The sequence below is a fragment of the Macaca fascicularis genome, chromosome 12 (assembly GCF_037993035.2).
Source record: "Macaca fascicularis isolate 582-1 chromosome 12, T2T-MFA8v1.1".
NCBI classification, from domain to species: Eukaryota; Metazoa; Chordata; class Mammalia; order Primates; family Cercopithecidae; genus Macaca; species Macaca fascicularis.
This window is the reverse complement of record NC_088386.1, coordinates 36,140,392-36,163,593: the sequence shown is the minus strand read 5'-3', so window position 1 is coordinate 36,163,593 and position 23,202 is coordinate 36,140,392. Positions and strand designations below refer to the sequence as shown.

At 35.8% G+C, this 23,202-nt stretch overlaps 1 protein-coding gene and 1 pseudogene across 4 annotated transcripts in view; both read left to right on the top strand.

Annotated features, from left to right (window-relative positions):
* Positions 1-23,202, top strand: part of LRP1B (LDL receptor related protein 1B) — a 1,954,889-nt gene that overhangs the window by 1,481,266 nt on the left and 450,421 nt on the right. The gene's annotated exons all lie outside the window — the stretch shown is intronic.
* LOC135966425 (coordinator of PRMT5 and differentiation stimulator pseudogene) lies at positions 2,808-3,576 on the top strand (annotated as a pseudogene).

Here is a 23,202-nt window from a genome sequence, read left to right as displayed (position 1 = left end):
GCTCAATCGTTATAATGATTTATACTGAGACCTTCATTATTTACTAGGTCGCCAAGTCCAAATTTCCTAATTTATCTCATCACAAATGTGTCCATTTATGAAACATTCCTCTTGTATATGTTAAGGTCAACTCACAATTTATACACTGAAGTCATTTTCCCACCTCAAGTTGGAAACCCTGCTATTTTCATTAATAAAATTATTACTTTTCTTCCCACTCAGGATCTAAGCTCACTACTATTGTTGTTATAATAATTATTATTTTAAATTTTTATTTTCACTCTCCCTTCTCCTGTATCCCCTGCGCCATTTAGTCACTAAGTACTTTTCTTATCAATCTTCACCATTATAGGCCAGATTTTCATTCACTTATTACTGAATGATTGCTAGCCTTCTATTTGCTTTCCCTGCCTTGAGTTTCTAGAGGTTTCTACATTATGAACACTTTAATTGATTTACTTCCTAAAACACTGATTTCTATTCTCTGCATCTCAAATTGTAAAGCATTTACTTCCTCTCCAGATTTTATGTAGTATCAAACTAGTTGATCCACCTCACCACAAATCTCTCTACTACGTTAAATCCACCCGGTCCTCTAGTCCTACTCACATCCTTTAATCTTAAAAACATACCGTGTTCTTTCTTAACCACATGTTTACTCCTGTACCTAATCTAGAATGGAAAGGACTTTATGGCCTTCCCAGTGGTCTATATTTTGGAGCATCTGTAAAATTTAGTTCAAATCCCTTCACACCATGAAGCTTAGTCTTTTTTGCACCACAGCCCACAGTGATTTCCCTCTTTTAAAACCATTCAGAACTTGTCATGTGTGCTGAATATCTTTATCACTTCCTTATTTGCTACCTACTGCATGCTTGCCTTTTGTATCATTTTTGTCTATAAGATCTCCCCAATGATATGTTAAGTTGTTCTAGACAGGGTCCATTGGATATACTCTTTTCTGCACCCCTTCTAATAAAAAATAGAAGTTGCCACTTAGTAGATAATTTTAAGAATTGCTTTTATTATGAATTCACTATGTGTCAGCTATGTAATTAGGTTGTTAGGGGACTTATCTTAAAGCTCCATTTGCAGAGTAAAAGCAATTCTTTGACTTATATTGTTTGTTTGGTTGGACAGAACTGTTCATCAGGGAAGGAAATATGAACCTGTATGGGAAAGTTTTAACTATAGAATATTGGTTAAAAGCAAAGATTCTAGATTCAGGATTTTTATCTAGATTCAACCCAGCCTCTCTTCTCCTGTTCACCAGTTACATGCTGTGTCTTTAGGCAAATTATTCAACTTCTCATTCTCTCAGTTTTCCCTTTTAGAAATAAGGATTATGTTAATAGCAATATTAAAAGCATGATAAGACTCAACAAGTTAATAAATGCTGGTTGGAACAAGGTCTAGGACTTAGTAATAAATTAGCATAAACAGTTTTGAGTCTTCATCTTTATTTTTCTTTATTGATCCATTTTATTCATCACTATGAATTAATATAATCTAGCTAGCATATAAAATGACCACCATAGCATACAAAGATTTTGAAGAACAGGTGTACTTGCTGTTCAAACTTTCAAATATTGTGAATGAAGCAAGTAGAGGGGCCCTCTCCTTAGGGAAATGAGAAGGACTTAGGACTCCAGAGTTCTCCCCTCATCTCACAGTGTTTATTGAACATTTGCACATGACTGATACATGCTATGGACACTATAGGAGATTTTTAAAAACTAGATGACAGAAGAAATGCATGCTTTAACAATGGAATATTCATGCATGAGTAGCAAAAGTAAGGGGGTAGAGATGAAAAGACAATAGAAAGGGATATATTCAAGATGACAGAATATGTTCCTACTGTTGGACGCATTTGATTTTCCAAAGATCCAAACACTTCTCTGTCTCCAACCCCTTGGATCTTGGGTCCAGATTATAATTTATCTTAGCTAGCATGCCAATATAGAGACAATCAGAGCCTAAAAATTAAGAATATGAGAAGGGATGTTGGTAAATAAGTATGCATTAGAAATTCAAGAATATCTGTATCTTGTAATAAAACACAATTTTAATAAGTTTCTTTTGCCTCATCCCTTTCAACTTTCAAAATAATAGAAACGTATATGTGTATGTGTAGAATGATAGCTAAGAATAAAATTTATCTGTAATCTATGATATCTGAAAATGTCAAAAACTTCTCTATTTTTGTTATATTCACAAAACTGGGATTTGGATGGGCTAGACATTGTGAGATGAATTGGCAAGACAGGTGATTTGATGGTATCCTGCATGCTTAGGGTGACAGGAGTGCTTAGGTCTGGAACAGCAAGTGTCTGTGAAAATGCCTGTTGGTTGTACCTGTTAGTCTGATAAATAATACAGAGAAATGAGATTAATTTAGTCACCATTCAAAAGACATCTACATTAACCATCTTTCTCTGCCAGTGTTAGAGAACAGGGTTCAATGAGAAGATGAACACTGATTTCAAAATTAATAAAAAAGAAACATAATTTTCTAAGTAATGTTTCACCAAGATGGCTTGAGCCATGCATTTGTACACAGAAGCCACATTCAGTAATTGATTAAATACCTCTCACATAGCATGAATAAAATTTTTCCCACTCTCTGATTTATCTCCATTGGTATTATTAAAATACATATTCAGAATGCAAGGGAGAAAATTTGAAAAATAGCAACATTTTAGACTGATATTGGTATGTATTCGGTTGGTGCAAAAGTAATTGCGGGCTTTGCCATTGAAAGTAAAGGCGTGTCACGTGGCCTACAACGTCGCGGGCAGCCGGGCATGGATCCTCAGTCCGCCAGGGCCCAGTCGCAGGGGACCGCTGAGCTGTTTCCGGGCCGCCTCTGCCTAGCACGTGGAAGGCGCCCCCTAGCCCGGAGGCTGGCTTTGCTACATCTGACCACTCTTTTCAGGAGAGAGAGACTGAGAAGGCAGTGGATCAACTAGCCCAGGGAGCACAGAGCGTCTCTAATGACCGTCCAGCCCAGGGGCGGGGGGCGGGGGGGGCACCCATTCTGAAGAGGAAGGATTTGCTGTGAATGAGGGGGACTCTGATGGAATACCTGGGAGCTGAGAGAAGGGACAAACTGTCCACCCAGGGAACAGCCTGGCAATCTTTTTAATGAAGACTGGGACTTGGAGTTGAAAGCAGATCAAAGGAATCCCTGTGATGCTGACGACATCCAGGGGAACATTTCTCAACATCTCAAACCTTGGGTCTGCTGTGCCCCACCAGGAGACATGATCTATGACCCCAGCTGGCACCACCCACCTCAGCTGATAACCCATTATTCCAAGATGCTCTTTGAAACAGGATAGTTTGACGATGCCGAAGATTGTGTGTGGAGCTTTCTGCCTTGTAGGTGGGCAGGCTTCCAGGTCAAGATCTCTTTTCCTGTCTTGGAGGTGAAAAGTCATATCTGATAAAACATTCCCTGTGATCCCTCATCTGGGATACACAGACCGGTGTTCAGTAAGCCCCCCATTGCTCTCCCCAGTCTGCTACTGTTCTTAATGGGCTCCTCCTTGGAATGTGTGTGTGTTTGTGTGTCAAAAGGAGTTGTGTTCTTTGTAAAATAAAGTTTTTTTTGTTTTTGCTTTTGTTTCTGTTTTTTTTTTTTTTTTTTTTTTTTTTTTTTTTTAAAAAAAAAACAAAGAAAAAGAAAGTAATGGCAAAGCCCGCAATTTTGCGTCAGCATGGTCTGCCATTCTGAATAGGTATTAATGACAAAAGGTTTATTTATTTAAACTGAAGAAAATGTAAAGCAAGGACTAAGTTTTCTACATGTACTCTAATGAAGGGTTTTCTTTCTGTGTAATTTGCATGTATGAGCTACTCTGATTCAGATATAAGGGAGAATCAGGCTCATATTTCCTAAAATGTATATCTGAAGTAAACATTCTAAATCAGATTTATTGAATATCTACTCTGCCAATTGCAATGTATTGGTTGGGCCATTCTGCCTCTTACCTCAGGTTAAACATTGAGTGTACTGTTTCCTTGCCTATATTTCACTTGGTTCACATTCTATACTTTAGGTTCACTTTAGCTCTTTCTTTCACCTACAAGGTGTGTACACACACACACACACACACACACAATACTCTCAAGCTAGAGAAAAATGTGTCTTCCAGTTCCCACAAATACTTTGCACCTAACTTTATTATAATATTGTTATTTTTATTTTGCTCTAATAGCTTCTCTGCCGTATAAGTACAGAAACTGTGCCTTGCTCATCAGTATACCTCCAGCCCAGCTCAAGGCAAGTCTCCGGGACACTCTGTTGACTGTTGTTCCAAATGCCTTTGGGGCACTCTGACCCTGGTCACGGAGTTCCTGGGACTTAATAAGCAATCAATGCATATTCATAAAGGGAGAAATCATATGCTTTCTGAAAGTTGAGATGCTTGCTCTCATGGAATGTACAAAGTAGGAGAGGAAATCTTAGCAGCAGAAATAACCACAGGTTAGTGTGATACCAGTGTGGTGTGAGTACAGACAGAATTTTACAGGCACACACAGTAAAGTGAAATCTCCTCCAGCCATGATGATGAAAGAAGCTTAAAGAGTAGATGGTCCCAAATGCCCATTCTGTCACATTATAATGAACTCTGACAAATAACCATAAGGATGAAACAGATAGCTATTTTACAGTTGGTAATATTTTAAGGTTGTTAATATTTTCTGAAAATAATATTAAGACAACAAACATGCATCTTACATAAAAATCATCTGATGACAAATATCTTCTTAAAATAGAAGAGACTTCAGAATGTGGCATATAGTTACATCCACACATGCCTTTCTTGTTTCTCCTGTGCATGAAATTTCTTAGTCAAAGTACATGAATCTAATCTATATGAATGTTTACCTTACTTGGTGAGTGCACAGAAGTACTCCCTTTTTTCTTTAGCATTGAGTTCCATGAAAAAATAATTCATTTGGTAGTAAAGATAGAAATGAATTTAGTGTGTTGATTTGAATCGTCCCAACAAAAGATGAACTTGCTTAAACTTAGTATTTTTAAAATCTATGATAGAGGAGAAATAATCACAATTAGTTGCCAAGTAGTATAATATTTTTGTACAAAATACCATTGCAATCTGAAATTATTACCTCCCTATAGTCTTTTTTTGTTAAATTATCATTTTTATTATTGACTTATTTAATTCAATTTGTTCATTGATACCTAGAGATATGTGGTAAGCCTGTTAAGGTTAAAATATGGGCTTTGGGAATAGTGAGACTTAGATTTGAATCCAAGTGCATCACTCATTATGATGCAATGTTCTTAAGCTTTACTAAAATTAGGAGCAAAATAGCATCAATTCATGAGGATTAATGAAAAGAATGACAATGTTATGCTTACTACAGTGCCTACCAGATAAACAGGTCCAGTGGAGAGCCAGCAGTTATTTCATTGTAAAGGTAAAGTAAATCTTAGTTCAGTCTGAAGTAGCCACTGGAGAAAGTTTATTGCTGTTCTTGTTCCCATACTAATGTGGCCCATCCAGCTGCTTGTTCTCGAGGTTCAATAACAAGATGCAGACCAACTGGGAAAAAAGGGAGCCTATTTCTGCAACCAACAAGAAGGTTGGACCAACTCAAGACCGACTCAAAGTTATAAGTTTTTCTCTGGTACACATATACATTTAAAGCTCCATGCCTACGTGTGGGAGTGCATGGCGCTGTTTCAGCAGGAACAAGCAGGAGTGTTTCATTTAATCTCTGCCTAGTCTTTATGGTCTGGAGTCTGGAAAGCTTTCTCTAGAGACTTGGAAAGTTTCTTAATCTTAAGTGGGCCCTGGGACAAGGTGTATGTGTAAGAATGATTTTATTATTGGATCAGACATGGGGTGTCCAATCTTTTGGCTTCCCTGGGCCACATTGGAAGAACTGTCTTAGGCCACACATAAAATTTACTAACACTAACAATAGCTGATGAGCAAAATAAATAAAATAAAATAAAATAAATTTAAAACCTCATAAAAAGTTTACCAATTTGTGTTGGGTCGTATTCAAAGCCATCCTGGGCGACATGTGGCCCACAGGCTGTGTGTTGGACAAGCTTGCTTTAGGATCTGAGAAAACCGAGGTGGGATCTTGGTGGGTTTGATCACATATTCTGACCCTTATACTCAGGCACCAGTTTCTCCAGTTCTTTCATGCTTAACTTATGTATTTACCATAGTAAAGGGGTAGTTGAAACTGACTGCTCTGGCTGCTAACGGAAACCTGAGCTGCCACATTCTGACGAAGTTACAGCACAGAAGGGTTGATTTAATTTTTTTTTTTCCTTGATTCCCAAAACACTAAATGTACCATGTTTTCACTTCACTCTCTACTTACTAGTAAAAAACAATGAATATTAGTGTTTAAATATACATCATTAGTTCATTAATGTACAACATTAGTTCATTTAAATTTCAGAATGATCACGATGTTAAGAAGAGGAAAGTATAAAACCTTCTCTAGAAGTAATTCCACTTTGGCGTTGACCAGACAGATGAATAGAAACTTAAGGGCTTAAAAAAAAATTGTTATGATCTGAATTATGGTCCCCTAAATTGATATGTTGAAGTTCTAGTTCTCAGTACCTCCACATGTGAGTGTGTGTGGAAATAGGGCCTTTAGCAAGGTAATTAAGGTAAAATGAGGTCATAATGGGTGGACTCTAATCTAATATGACTAGTATCCTTATAATAGCAGGAAATTGGGAAATAGGCAACATAGACCAAGGGAGAACCCTGTGAGGGCACAATAAGGCAACTCTCTGCAGGCAAAAGAGAGACGCCTGGCCGGGCGTGGTGGCTCATGCCTGTAATCCCAGCACTTTGAGAGGCAAAGGCAAGCGAATCAACTGAGGTCAGGAGTTCGAAACCAGCCTGGCCGCCATGGTGAAACCCCGTCTCTACAAAAACACAAAAATTAGCAGGGCATGATGGCAGGTGCCTGTAATCCCAATTACTTGAGAGGCTGAGGCAGGAGAATCGCTTGAACCCGGGAGGCGGAGGTTGCAGTGAGCCAAGACTATGCTGTTGAACTCCAGCCCGGGCGGCAGAGAGAGACTCCATTCCAACAAAAAAGAAAAAAAAAAAAAAATAGAGAGATTGAAGTCTCAGAAGAAACCACACTTGTCACCACCTTGGTTTTAGACTTGCAGCCTTCAGATCTCTGAGGAAGTACATTTTGTTGTTTAAGCAATCCCATCACTGTTTTTTTTTGTTGTTGTTGTTATGGCTGCCCTAACAAACTAATGCAATATTCAAAGGCTGGGACCAGTAAATTATTTTTAGAGGAAAATATGTAAGTTGAATTGACATTCAGTTATATATAGAATACATCCATTTACTTACTTAAAGGGGAAAAAATGCCTTGTCCAGTCTTTAATGCTAATATATTCTGAGATTTTAAAAGCATTAAAATCTATACTGATTTTGAAAGTCTCATAGATAAGAAATGAACCCTACAACCTAAATATGGAATTTGGGAACATGAATCTTTCTAACAAATATCTCCTAAAATTATATTTTATTAGCTTCTTATTCCAAAGGAAAGATATTTTATGAGAGAAAAAGCACACAAACACACAGATTTACATATATAATCCCATAATTTCCTTCACCATCATCTTAAAACTCCTTTCATACCTGTCTACACCATTCTCAATGAATGTCTTTTTATTTTTCTTGTAGGCAAAAAATAGAGGCATTCAGTAAATTGCCTCACTTCCACTTGCAGATTTAATTGGGTTCATTGGAGTATTGTGATTAAGAATCTAGACTCTAAAATAAGATTCCCTGGATTCAAATTGTGGCTCTGCTTTTGACTATTTGTGTGACCTCTGCAAATTATTAAGCACTACATGTCCCAGTTCCCTCATCTGTGAAGTAGGGGTAATGTTACCTATCACAACACAACAAGTGCATAGAATAATGCCACTCATTCTCCCTCATGTGTGTATGTGTATTCAATTAATGTTGGCTTTTTTTTTTTTTTTTTTTTGAGACAGAGTTTTGCTCTTGTTGCCCAGTCTGGAGTGCAATGGCACAATCTTGGCTTACTGTAACCTCCGCCTCCTAGGTTCCAGCAATTCAGCAATTCTCCCACCTCAGCCTCCAGAGTAGCTGGAATTACAGGTGCCTGCCACCATGCCCAGTTAGGTTTTTTTTTTTTTTTTTTTTTTTTTTGTATTTTTAGTAGAGACAAGGTTTCACCATGTTGACCAGGCTGATCTCGAACTACTGACCTCAGGTGTTCCACCCACAATGGCCTCCCAAAGTGCTGGGATTACAGGTGTGAACCACTGTGACTGGCCTAATGTTAGCTGTTACCTTTGTGTATACCCATTTCATCTAGTTCCATTTTTTAATTGTTGAGAAAGGGTCCTTTCAAATCTAAACCTTACTCCTGTGCTGTTGAAACCATTGTGTATGTATTTTTTATTCTCTCTCTCTGGTCAGTAAGCCTCCTCCTAAAGCTACAAAAATGATCATTTCTCCTCCATACTAAAAAAATAAAACTATAAACAAATTTATCTCTTTTGGGGATCCCATTGTCCTCTCCACCTTTCCTATTGCTGCCAAGGTTCAACAAGTAATCTATACCCACTGACTCTTTTCCCTCTTTAAATAACTGCAGTCTTTCACAAATTCCCTCATTGCTCTGATAACAGATTCAGATGACTCTGTGGTTGACAAAGACAATGACCTCATTTCTGTTGAAATTGTTGACTACTCTCTACTTCTGAAAACACATTTCTCCTTGCAATCCTCTGAAACTTGCAAACAACCAGTTTCATCCTGGTTCTCCTCCTGGTTCTCAGACTACACTTGTATAAATGTCATTGTTAATCTCTATTAACAACTAGCTTTTCTTCTCTAAGAAGTGACAGTATTGTATGACTGTTTTCTATTAACCAAAAACAAATTGCAATGATTGTTCATTTGTTTTTGGCACATTGATATTTTGAGATGAAAAACATGTTTTGGAAAAACTAGAGAGTTAAGATGTTGTTTGCTGTATCTCTATTGTTTATGATAGTATTTGATATATAATAATTGCATAATACATATTTGTACATTATTTGATTTATTTTTGTCCTGTGACCTTTCACATCTTAAAATCTTTATAAACAAAAAGAAATGTCCTAGAATACAAGGGAGTAAGTCATTTATTGATAGATATCTGGAACCATAAGTTAAATAAACAGAAATCTATCTATACTTTTTAAATAGGATTCGCTAAAATCATTTTTAAGAATACAAATCTCATATACCCAAGACTAAATTTCTCCTCCTGTTCTTACTCTGAAATGGCAGTGTCTATTTAAATTCAAAAAGTCAAATGTTTAATGAAAGCAGCAAACTTATTTTGTGACGAGAAGTTATCAAAATGCTTACCTTTATGATTACATGCCTTGAAGTCTTATGGGATAATCTGTTGGAAGGCAATAAACAATAATTAATGGGGTGATTTTTTAAAAAGTATTCTAAAGCATTGGCTTTAAATTTATGAATCAATAGTCAGATTTTAACAGCAGGATTATCCAAAAAATATCTCTTATTTTTAAAGCATGTGGTTTTGAAACCTATGAATTGAAGGTATTTTTCCTATATGAATAAGAGAAATATGTATTGTTATCTTTTTTTATTCTACCCAGGGCATATTTATTATATAATTACATGCTGTAGGAAGCAAATTGTACTCCTACACTTTTATCTGACATAAATTAGCTAGGTCAAGAAAATTTTTTATACTTGTGAACTCTGGAATAACTCCTATGCAGGAATGTTCCAATAACATAGGCTATTGTTTATGTGAAAATAAGTCCTTAGTTTTGTATTAATTCTAAATTTCCTCATGACATTTTTCACAGCTTGACATAAAAAGATAAGCTTCTCTGTATTTTTTTTTTCTTACATCAATACTGCTAACTTGTGTCAGAGTCACTGAGAAATTAAGGTAGCAATCGATAATGAGAGCAGAATACAGCCTCATGTTTACCTAATTTTAAGTAACATTTTAAGGCAATTACAATATATGTACATATATATGTGTATACACACACACACACACATACACACATCTATTTATCTTTCTGTCTATATTATTTTATAGACACAGAATCTTGCTCTGTTGCCCAGGCTGGAGTACAGAGGCACAATAATAGTGCACTATGGCCTCAAACTCCTGGGCTAAAGCAATTCTTTTTCCTCAGCTTCCTGAGTAGCTGGAACTGCAGGAGCACCACCACAACCAGCTATGTTTTTTTTTTTTTTTTTTTTTTTTTTTTTTTAAATTTTTGTAGAGGCATAATCTGACTATGTTGCCCATACTAAAATATTTTCTTAAAATATGTGATAATTAAAGACTATTTGGTTACTTTCAGCACATTAAGAATAGTATGAAATAAATATTCAATTTGAAATTATATAACTTAATCAAATGTACTTTTTAGAGGCAATGCTTATTTTTAATTTTTAGTCACATTTTAGTTGAATTATTCACTTACTCTTTTTGGCATAAGTTAACATAAAATGCATGTTTGGCAAATGAGTTCAACTTTATTTATTAGCACTCTACCATTACTATTAACTCTGTCTACATGTGCTGGTCAGTTTTATTTGTCAACCTGACTAGGCTTTAGTCAGTTCTTCAATAAAACACTAACCTAAACAGTGTTGCAAAGGTATTTATAGATATGATCAAGTCTACAGTCAGGTGATTTTTAAATAAGAGATTGTCCTGGATTAGATAATCTGGATGCGCTAAATGATATTACAAGTTTCCTATAACAAGGAGACACATAAGTCAAAAGGCAACGAGAAAAGGTGATATGATGATAAAAGCAGAGATTAGAACAAAGTGGCCACAAGCCAAATAAATACCATCAGCCTCTAGAAGCTGTAAGACAAAGAGCAGATTCTCTCCCAGAGTCTCTAGAAGGAAGTAGCTCTGGTGACATCTTGAATGTGAGACTGAACCTTTTGAACTGTGAGATGATTTGTGTTATATAAAACCACTAAGTAATTTCTTACAAAATTCCAAGAAACAAATAGGAATTTTGTATCCTGGAAGTGAGGTGCTGCTGTAACAAATGTCTATGAAAAGAGTCAAACTATTCAAAATACTTAAAGAGATTTGTCCTGAGGCAAACATGAGTGACCATGGTCAGAGGCACAATCTCAGGAGGCTCTGAAAACATGTGCCCAAGGTGGTTGGGTTACAGCGTGGTTTTATACATTTTAAGGAGGCATAAAACATCAATCAATACTTGTGAGACATACATTGGTTCAGACGGGAAAGGCAAGACAACTCAAACAGGGGAGTCCTAGGTCATAGGTGGATTCAAAGAATTTCTGATTGGCAATTTGTTGAAAGAGTTCAATTATTATCTAATGATCTAGACTCAATAGAAAGGAGTTTCTGGGTTAAGAAAAGGGGTTGTGTAGACCAAGGTTCTTGTTATGTAGATGGAGTCTCGTAGATAGTCACCCTTAGAGATAATAGATAGCAATTATGTCCTATTTAGACCTTTAAAAGGTATTTGAATCTCAGTAAATGTCTTTGAGATTAGGAGGGCCTGAACTGAGAAAGAGCTAGTTATATTATTACAGGTTTGCAGGGCCATTCCAAAATATTTCAAAGACATATATTTCAGGTAGCGGTTCATGCCTGTAATCTCAGCATTTTGGGAAGCCAAGGTGGGTGGATCACCTGAGGGTAGGAGTTTGAGACCAACATGGTGAAACCCCATCTCTACTAAAAATACAAAAAAGTAACCAGGTGTGGTGATGGGCGCCTGTAATCCCAGCTTCTCAGGTGGCTGAGGCAGGAGAATTGCTTGAACCCAGGAGGCGGAGGTTGCAGTGAGCCAAAGTTGCCCCATTGCACGCCAGCCTGGGCCACAAAGTGAGACTGTCTCAAAAAAAAAAAAAAAAAGAAAAAAAAAAAAAGAAACATATTTTGGGGTAATATATGTTGCAGGTTGGAGTTGGTATCTTATTACTTCAAAGAGTCTTTCTGTCAGTCTTAGGATCATTGTTTTAATGTTAATGCTGGGCAATTATGTCTAAAGTCCAAAATGAGGTAAGTATGGACCCTCCCTATCTGTCAGGGCCTGAACTAGTTTTTGAGTTTTCTTTGGAATCCCCTTGACTGAGATGGGGTTCCATTCAGTTGGTTGGGGGCTTAGAAGCTTATTTTTTATTTGCACAGATACCTAAAAATCTGTAAATGACTTTCAAATTGGGTACTGGGTAGAGGCTGGAAGAACTTTTAGGACGATAATAGAAAAAGCCTGGATTGCCTTGAATAGACTGTTCATAGATATAGATGTTAAAATTCTTCTAATGGGAACTCAGAAGTAAAGAGCATGGTAGAAAAAATTATATTATCTCAGAGAATACTTAAATCATCATAAATAAACTGTTGTTAGAAATGTGGACATGAAGAATATTGCTGATGAGGGCTCAGAGAGAAATGAATAATATGTTATTGAAAACTAGAAAAAAGGAGATTAAGCACATTAAGATACTATGAAATAAATATAATTAAATTTGAAATAATATAACTTAATCAAATATACTTTATAGAGGCAATGTTTATAATACTTAAATTGATTTCTGCCATTATATATAGAGCAGGAGTTGTAAGCAAGGAACTTTGATATTTAACTTTGGACATTTCCAAGCAAGATGTTGATGTGTTCTGGTTTCCTTCTTTCTGCTTATAATAACTGTTAAGCAAAAAAGAACCAGAACTTGATTATTTGGGAAATTCTCGATCTATCCAGATTGCAAATGACACTAAAATTAGAAGATTCACTGTTAGGAAAGTGAATGGTTGGACAACTTTTTGTTAGTGCCTCAGAAGAAAGAAAAGCTAAAACTGTTCATTTACATAGAGAGCTCTTCGAAGTGATAATGTGACTCGTGGATACTTTCTTCCATTTCAGCAGAAGCTACAAAATAAGGATGGGATTATCTTGGAAATACCTGTGTAGGAGCCTCTTGTTTAGTGGTGCAAATTCCCATGGCAAACAAGAAGACCCACAAGATTTTTGAGAATATTATAACAGAAGAAACATTGCCAGTTTGGACTGTAAGAGAAAGAGAGAGAAGGGAATAAAAGAAGGCTGTAAGACTCCCAAATTTCTATAGGCAAGAAACGGGTTGGTAATACTATTTATCTGCAAACCCATGAAAAGGGAAGAATAATTCAGAGGGAAGAGTGAAAGGTAGAGAAGGCAGAGATTTGAGCCACAGAGAAATTTTCCCAAGTTTTAACAATAAGTGGAGTTTACTCTGCTGGATTTCAAAATTGCTTGGAACTGGTGACTTGTTTTTTCTTTTCTTTTCTTTCTGTCTTTTTTTTTTTTTTTTTTTTTTTTTAGATGGAGTCTTGTTTTGTCACCCAGGCTGGAGTGCAATGACGCGATTTCTGCTCACTGCAACCTCTGCCTCCTGGGTTCAAGCAATTCTCCTGCCTCAGCCTCCTGAGTAGCTGGGATTACAGGTGCACACCACCATGCCTGGCTAAGTTTTGTATTTTTAGTAGAGATGGGATTTCACCATGTTAGTCAGGCTGGTCTCAACTCCTGACCTTGTGACCCAACCGCCTTGGCCTCCCAAAGTGCTGGAATTATAGGCGTGAGCCACTGAGCCCAGCCTGGTGACTCATTTTCTCCATTTTTGAACATAAATGTCTATAACTAGCATTCTATACTTGTCCCACATTTATTTTGGGAACAGATGACTTATTTTCTAGTTTTACAGGTCCACAGATGGACAGGAATTTTGGATCAGGATAGATCATGCCCAGAATTTTAAACATAGCTGATTTAGATGATGAAATTACAGATTTTTGAGTTTATGAGATTAGAAGAGATTTTGGACTTGAGTTGATGCTATTCATGATTTGAGACTTTTGAGGACCTTGATATGGAATACACTTCATTTGCACGCTGAGCTGATATAAATCTTTGAGAACCAGGGACAACTGCATTAGGCCAAATGATGTCTCACAAAAGATACCCAGGTCCTATCACTGGAACCTGTGAATTTTTTACCTTACATGATGAAAGGGACTTTCCTACTGTGATTAAGTTAAGGATATTGAGATGGAAAAAATATCCTAGATTATTTGAATGGGCCCAATGTAATCACAGAGTCCTTATAAGATTGAGGCAGAAACATTAGAGATAGAAAGAAAAAATGTTAAGGATGAAAACAGATGTACGAGTAACACATCTGAAGGTGGAGAAAGAGGTCAAGGAATGTGCATGTTCCCTAGAAACTGGAAAAGATAAGAAAACAGATTTTTTTTTTTTAATGAGCCCTCAAAAGAAATATGGACCTGCATATACCTTAGTTTTAGCCCAATGATGTAGATTGTAGACTTCTGACTTTTATAATTGTAAAACAATTTATATTCTTTTAAGCCACCAAAGGGGTGGTAATTTGTTATAACTGCAATAAGAAATGAATACACCAATTTATATATATTTAAAATGTTTGTAATTCTAACATACTTTTATTAAAAATGGCAGGCCTGCCCTATATCCTTTTATCATAGGCACCTGCTTTAAAGTGTTTTACTGATTTCTTTGTTTAGTTTAGTATCTAAATAACGTGGCTACATTTTCAGTTCCTGAATCTTTAGCCTTAGGCATTATGTATTGACCTCATGTGTTATTTATTGACTTCCTACCCCCATTTGCAATCCCCTTCTTATCCTAATATGTCATAATTTTATCAAGACACATATTCTGCACAAAAGTAATGTTGGAATATTTATTCAACATATTCTAGGGATTCTCTTTGCCTGGATTTGTACTGAATTACTCTTATATATTTTTTTTGTATATGAAGTCTTATTTTTTAAAAAGATTAACTGTAACTCTGGTTCCTCAGTTCAGAGAACCTCTATTTTACCCTTCAGGGAATAAATATCCAATCTTCTATATACAGGATCCTCTGCAGGGTCTAGCCTTCTAAAATATAAAGAGGGTCTGGGGATCTTACTACCTCCTAAATAGATCTTCCACCACTCCTTCTAGTTTTAGCACTTACGTTATCTCTATTTCTACAAGTATCCATTACTTGCAAAGTTATTAGGTTTGGGAAATGAACTTTCTTCGCCTTTATCTTACCATTTGGAGCTATGGAGGCTGTTAAATCACTAACTACTTGACCACTTTTCTTCCTACCTTTTTTTGTCAATATATATATTTTTTTTTTCCTAATTTTCTTTGTGCTTTGGGTTCATGACTTTACACAAAAGTTATTTTAATGTAACTTTAGTAAAATTTTAGTTAAGTTTCAGGAAGCAACGTATATAAATGCATGCATTAATTTTAAGTCCCTTTGGATACATTTAACATAAATTGGATGCTTACTGTCTTCTTGTTTCTATGCTGTACGTTCTTACATTTAAACATCTACCAGTGTCAGGTGATATTGTTAACTTCCATTGGGAAACATTCTTAGAGAGGTTTGCCAAAGTGTGTGCTACTTCTCAAGTTTTGAGCCCAGACCCAAATTTAGAGAAAATATTTTAACATTAAGTATACTTTATTTTATTTAAAAGACTAATTTTTGTTAAGGTATTGTAATGTCTCTACAAGATTCAATGCAGGAAAAATATTTATTTTAATTTTGTGATTGTTAAATATCTAATTTATGAAACTATAGTAATATGAATTAATATGTGTGTGATTATCACTATGTGAGTGAACTATTTTATAAGACATGGACAATGAAACAATCTAAACAATTTTTAGGACAAAATTTCCTTAATCTTTAAACTCCAGTTCCTAAACTTATTTTATTATAATGTTACAACCAATAATAAAGAATTAGAAGGAATCCCATAGTAGACTGGCAAAAATCAATTTCTTTTGTATTGGTTTTACTGACAAAAGCTTGTCAGTAAAAGTAACAGTTATATACTCCTTTGTTTCCAGCATATCTAGCACTTGATAAAGACTTCATGATTAGTTACAGAATGTTAATTGAAAAATAATAATTAAATCCTAGAACGTGATTAGTTTCCTTTGCACCTTCCGTTTAATTTCCTCTTCCATGGATACTTCTGTTTCTTTCCCTTTTTAAAACTCTTCTAGTTTATAATTACTTATTCCCAGAGCTTTTACAAAATCTTCCTAAAGGGTCTTCCCTCCACTTACTATTAACCCATCCTAATATGGCTGTGTGACTTGTAGATCTGTCGACCCAATAAAGAATCAAATTGTTGGATTCTTAACATGATATACTACTGTGTGTAAAAAATAACACTTTTTGGTTTGTAAAAATATTGTCTTTATTGTCTCATTAATTTTTTTATATCCCTATACGAGCCAAATAACAGGTATTAATATTTACTAATAAAGAAACAAATGTTGGGAAATTAAATTCCCACTACCATATCCATGGCTTATAAATGACAAAGCAAGCACCTGAGTGCAGATACCCTGATACCCAGTTCTCTTCTCTAAATGATACTGTGAAATAACATTCCTATTTCAGACTCTTAGAAACCCTGTGCCTAAAACCTTCAAACAAGGAAATCTCTTCATCTGTCATTTGAAGCTGTTCACAACAGTCTTCTACTCCAATTTCTCATCCTTTCATTATCCCATTGGTTTTACATAAATACCTTTAATATACAATTTTTAGTCCTGTATTTTAAATTTTTTCTTGTGAGAGAACTTATCTGGAAAATTTATCATTTTGATTTTTCCTTGTGTAAGTGCTGATCAGTTTCACAGACCCCTCTGTGGCGTTCTCTATTTGCCCTAGTTTTTAGAAACTACTTGAACTTTATTTATTTATTTATTTATTTTGAGACGGAGTCTCGCTCTGTCGCCCAGGCTGGAGTGCAGTGGCCGGATCTCAGCTCACTGCAAGCTCCGCCTCCCAGGTTCACGCCATTCTCCCGCCTGAGCCTCCCGAGTAGCTTGGACTACAGGCGCCTGCCACCTTGCCCGGCTAGGTTTTTTTATTTTTATTTTTATTTTTATTTATTTATTTATTTATTTATTTATTTATTTATTTATTTGTAGTTTTAGTAGAGACGAGGTTTCACTGTGTTCGCCAGGATGGTCTCGATTTCCTGACCTCGTGATCCACCTGTCTCGGCCTCCCAAAGTGCTGGGATTACAGGCTTGAGCCACCGCGCCCGGCCTGAACTTTATTTCTAAAACATATAGTGGCCAGATAAACATTTTATAGCAAGCATAGAGACATATCAGAAATTCTGACATAGGTTCATAACCAATTTGGATGAATATATAGAGAAAATTTATGTTTATTTTCATTTGTGGAATACATTTTGAAGGAGACTATTTATATGAACAATAGCAAATCCAGAAGACCAGTTTACACTTGTAAAATTGTTTAAAATTGGTGTAGATTATGACCCTCTAAGCTGCATATCATCTAATTACAATCAATGTGAGAAATGTGAGACATATTACAAAAACAAACCTGTAGTAAGTCTCCATTATTATGTGTATTATGATATTTTTACTTAAATTCAGATACCATTTCGAAAAAATGACAGAAATAATACATAATAAATATGTATGTTTGTTTGACCCTAAATATCCTAATATTCTAAGCCACAAGAAATCTGATTTTTTTTTTTTTTTTTTGAGACGGAGTCTCGCTGCGTCTCCCAGGCTGGAGTGCAGTAGCGCGATCTCGGCTCACTGCAAGCTCCGCCCCCTTGGTTCACGCCATTCTTCCGCCTCAGCCTCCCAAGTAGCTGGGACTACAGGCGCCCGCTACCACGCCCGGCTAATTTTTTGTATTTTTAGTAGAGACGGGGTTTCACCGTGTTAGCCAGGATAGTCTGATCTCCTGACCTCGTGATCCACCCGCCTCGGCCTCCCAAAGTGCTGGGATTACAGGCTTGAGCCACCGCGCCCGGCCAAGAAATCTGATTTTAATTTTCCGTTTTCATATGTATTGTTTAAGTCATTAAATACCTTTTGAGTTTCTACTGGTTACGAAACACTACTTCCTAATAAAGGAGACCTCCAAAAGAACACAGTATGATTTGTGACTTCAGGAACTTTTACTATTACAAAGTAGAAGAGAATTAGCCAAGTTCATAAATAACTATAAAATAAGGCAGAATATTATTAATGTCTTATAGAGAAACAAAGCATATATTCTGAGAGAATGGAGAAATCACTTTTAGCTCTGAGAGTCAGGCAAAGAGAAAAGATTAGAGCTGAATTGTATGTGCTAAAGAGAATATAAAGATCTGTGTAACTAGGAAAAGTGTTATGTACTGGAGGGAAGAGGGAACACATGGATTTTGAAAGATATTCAAACAAAGGTCATGGAGTGTTCAAATGTTTCCAGTTGACTAAGGGTACTATAGTCTGTACAGCAGAAAAAATTATTTGAAGAAGCAACAGAATTTTAAAAATAAATCTAACAATACTATCCAAAGTGTATGGGAAGAGAGTAAACATTACTAGCAGTCTTTCTAGCTTGGAGCCTTAGCAAACCTAGGTGTACACTCATTTATCAACTGCTCTTTAGGTCAACATTTGTTTTTTATCAAGGTAAATGAAACTTAAATGGTTCAACTCTATTGCCTGATGTCTCAGGGTGGTATCGAGGCCAAGGTTATCATAGCTAAAAACCTGAATATATGGACCTTTTCTAGTTTGTAACTAAGTGGATTCTCTGCACTGCATTTTTCATGCATTTATTCAATATTTCTTTCTTTTCTGCTCTGTCCCAGGCGTGGAGGTAACAATGAGGACAACGACATTGTTCTTTCTCTCATCAAGCAGCAAGCAGATGTTATGTAGGGTCACAGCATGCCAATGCATCTAATTTTCTGAAAATTTTTTCCTAACTCCTTATTTTAAACACACTAGTTACCTCAGAAGCCAAATTTCTGCTGAGAATATGATAATATATATGTTCTGTCCTGTGCATCTGAGCAAGACACTTTTAAAATATGTTATGCCTTAATGCAAGGGAAAAGAGTTGGAAGTTTGGTTCTTTAGGGAGAAAGTGTGCTAGCTTTATTTGAGACTTCATTCCTAACATAGTATAATTCTCTGATGGCAGAACAGGAAGTTTCTTTCTGGTATTTTCACTTACGCATCTCAAAACCAACTTTTTTTCCCAGATACTTATAAGGTAACTTGTAGATTGACAAATACATTCAACTTTTTAGGAAACATTTTTCAAGTAGTCCTCATTTTAAAGCCAAGATTTTGAAATAAAATGTGCTATGATTTGTTTTTTAAAAGTAACCCTTGGAAATGTTAGTTTCTTTATTACATCAGAATGCTTAACTGAATTTTACAATTTCTGAGCATGAGATTGGCATACAAATATCTTTCTTATCATCTTTTTATTCAAGTAATAACAAAGATCATAATTAAACATTAATCCTGTGCCAAGTGACATTCTCACTTGTCTGTTTGTATGGATTGCTTACTCTTTGGCTTATAAGTGAACTACATAAGACAGAGGAGTTTCAGTGCTGGTTATTAAAATTTTCTTCACAATCATCTCTTCAAAAGCCGAGACTCCTCATGCCCTCCCCCAACATTTTGGGAGGCAATTTATTTGTGGTGTATGTGTGTGTGTGTGTGTGAGTGTGTGTGTGTAATAAATGGATCATATTAAAAAATGTTGCCTCTAATCCCAGCACTTTGGGAGTATGAGGTGGGTGGATCACGAGGGCAGGAGTTCAAGCAAGATGAGCCTGGCCAAGATGGTGAAGCCCCGCCTCTACTAAAAATACAAAAACTTAGCCAGTTGCAGTGGCAGACCCCTGTAGTCCCAGCTACTGGGGAGGCTGAGGCAGGAGAATCGCTTGAACTCAGAGGGCAGAGGTTGCAGTGAGATGGAGTGAGACTCCATCTCAGAAAAAAAAAAAAAAAAATTACTCCACTGAAGTGATATTTTGGAATGAATAAGGTTGAGAATGAGTATATAAAGTGGGAATCTCTAAGACTTAAGGAAAAAAATCTCTTTAAAATTTAGATTAGCAGTAAGGATGATAGTCATGTTTTCTGGTAGATTATCCAGAATTTTTTTTTAAATTATTCTTAAAGAACTTAAGAAGTTCCATAAGAACAACAACTCTTTATGAAAATCTAGAATGTGTTTCAGGATCCTGTTGTCCACATGACATACACAATTTTCTTGCTTAACATGGAATATGCCATCATGTAAATTCAACCTACATGTAAAGTTGTTTTCTCAGGTTTGGCCATATGTGGCCTTGAAATTGAAATATATTTTCATTTAGATCCCCAAAGACTCTTTAATAATGAACACATTTCCAGTGTGCTGGTTAAAGAAAATGGGCACAAGTGGCCATTGAAATAGGCTATAGAAATAGAGGAAAATAATTAAGACTTATATTTAGGAACATATTTAATTATTTATCAGAAGATTGGCTTGGTGGAATAACAGCGTTGTAAAGTTACAAATATTATGGTTGCTGGTTTATTTGCATAGAGTCTATGTTGTAGAAAAATTCTGGACCAAGTATAAATTTGAATCTGCTTTGCAATGTGAACTCTAAAACTATTTTTCTTTGAAATAGAGTTCCTCCTGAAATGATTAAATGTGAATGAATTTTTCAGTTACCACATTTTTATGCTATTTTAGATTTCAAAGGAGAAGAAAATATTTGACAACTTAGTCTAAATTTCTATGAATAAAAATATGTCCAAATGAAACATTTGCATTTTGACATTGTGCAATTATGTCATAGCATGACCTTCCTTGGAATAATACATATAAACAAACTTTCTTGCTATTCTCATTAGTACAATAGTAGTAGAAATGATTAATCAGGTCTTGATTCTAAAGTGCTTTAATCTCTAAAGGTAAGACACAAATTACTGATTCCTATCAAATAGCCTTAATTTGGTTGTTTAAATCTGAAAGTGATTATTTTTTTATCTGAAAGTGATTATTTTTAACTCTGAAGGTGATTTTAAGATGACTAATACTCTTTAAAGTTTGCATTTTCTCTGTGGCAATTATAGTGAAATGAAACAATACATTGTTGCGTTTTATTGTTTCAGAGAGATTAATCTTTTTAAAGAAAGGGCATTTCAGATATCAGAATTTTTTAATAATGTTTTTCTGCTTGTTTAAAGCCACTGCACAGTCATATGACCTTGGATTATCAGGGAAAGATGTCGCAAAACACTTAAGAATATTGGATATAATTATTTTATAATATATTTCTAAATTAAACATAGAGATGAACAAAAATAGTATGTTATTGGACAAACTATGGATTCATTAGTCTATTTCTCAAAAGTGTCTGTTTATATTATGATGAAATATTTTCTATTTTGATAGGGGTCTAAAATTAGAGCACCAGTTTTAGTGTCGTGCATTTTTAAGTGCCATCAGAATGATATTAAACTTTATAAAAGATGTTTTCCTATTTTTAAAAAGGATTTATTTTCCCTTGATTTCTTTCCTTCGTTATTTTAATTTTTCCCTTGCCTTTTTGGGAGGGTGTATTTGGAGAGAATAATTGAACAAGCAAATTCCTAGATGACAATATGTCTTCAATTTATGACCATTTTCTTCAAGATAGATAGAAGGGAGATCTCATTGTATTGCATTTTGCTTTATTACTCTGTGCAGTGCTTTTTGCATCTCAAAGGTTCATGGCAATCGTGCATTGAGCAAGTCTGTTGACACTATTTTTCCAACAGCATGTGCTCATGTTGTGTACCTTTTTCACATTTTGGTAATTCTTGCAATATTTCAGGCTTTTTTCTTATTATTATATCTGTTACAGTAATCTGTGATCAGTGATTTTTGATCTTACTGTTGTAATCGCTTTGGGGCACCACAAACTGCTCTCAAGAGAGTGAACTTAATTTCTTGTCGTCAAAATGAGCAGTCAGAAATATTGTGTGTGTTCTTACTGCTCCACCAGCCAGTCCTTCCCTGTCTCTTTCCCTGTCTTCAGGCCTCTTTATTCCCTGAGGCACAACAATATTGAAATCAGTCCAATTAATAACCTACAGCAGTCTCTAAGTGTTCAAGTAAAAAAAAAAAAAAAAAGAGTCACATGTCCCTAATCTGAAATCAAAAGCTAGAAATGATTAAGCTTAGTGAGTAAAGCATGTTGAAATGCAATAAAAGCCAGAATTCAGGCCCCTTGTGCCAGTTCGCCAAGTTGCGAACTTGAAAGAAGGTTCTTGAAGACAATTGAAAGTGTTCCTTCAAAGAACACACGATATGGAGAAAGTTTTAGTGGTCAGGAGAGAAGATCAAACCAGCCATGACCTTCCCATAAACTAAAACCTAATCCAGAGCAAGGTCCTAACTCTCTTTAATTCTGTGACGTCCAAGAGAAAGGAGGAAGTTGCAAAGGATAAGTTTGAGCTAGCAGAAGCTGGTTCATGAGGTTTAAGAACAGAAGACATCTCCATACAGTAAAAGTGTAAGGTGAAGCAGCAAGTGCTGACATAGAAGCTGCAGTAAGTTTTCCAGAGGGTCTAAGCTAAGATAATTGATTTAGGTGGCTACAATAAACAACAATTATTATTATTTATTTTTATATTTATTTATTTATTTATTTATTTATTTTTTGAGACAGAATCTCGCTCTGTTGCCCAGGCTGGAGTGCAGTGGCATGATCTCGGCTCACTGCAAGCTCCACCTCCCGGGTTCACACCATTCTCCTGCCTCAGCCTCCCGAGTAGCTGGGACTACAGGCGCCCGCCACCACGCCCGGCTAATTTTTTTTTTTTTTTTTTGTATTTTTGTATTTTTAGTAGAGACGGGGTTTCACCGTGTTAGCCAGAATTGTCTGGATCTCCTGACCTCATGATCCGCCCACCTCGGCCTCCCGAAGTGCTGGTATTACAGGCCTGAGCCACTGCGCCTGGCCAAAAAATTTTAATGTAGGCAAAACAGCTTTATATTGGAAGAAGATACTATCTGAGACTTTCAAAGCTACAGAGGAAAAATCAGTGCCTAGCTTCAAAGCTTCAAATGATAAGTTGGCTCTATTGTTAGGGGCTATGCAGCTAGTGATTTTAAGATGATTAATACTCTTTGACCATTCAGAAAATCCTAAGGCCCTTAAGAATTATATTAAATATACTCCGCCTTTTATAAATGGAACAACACATCCTCGATAACAGCACAT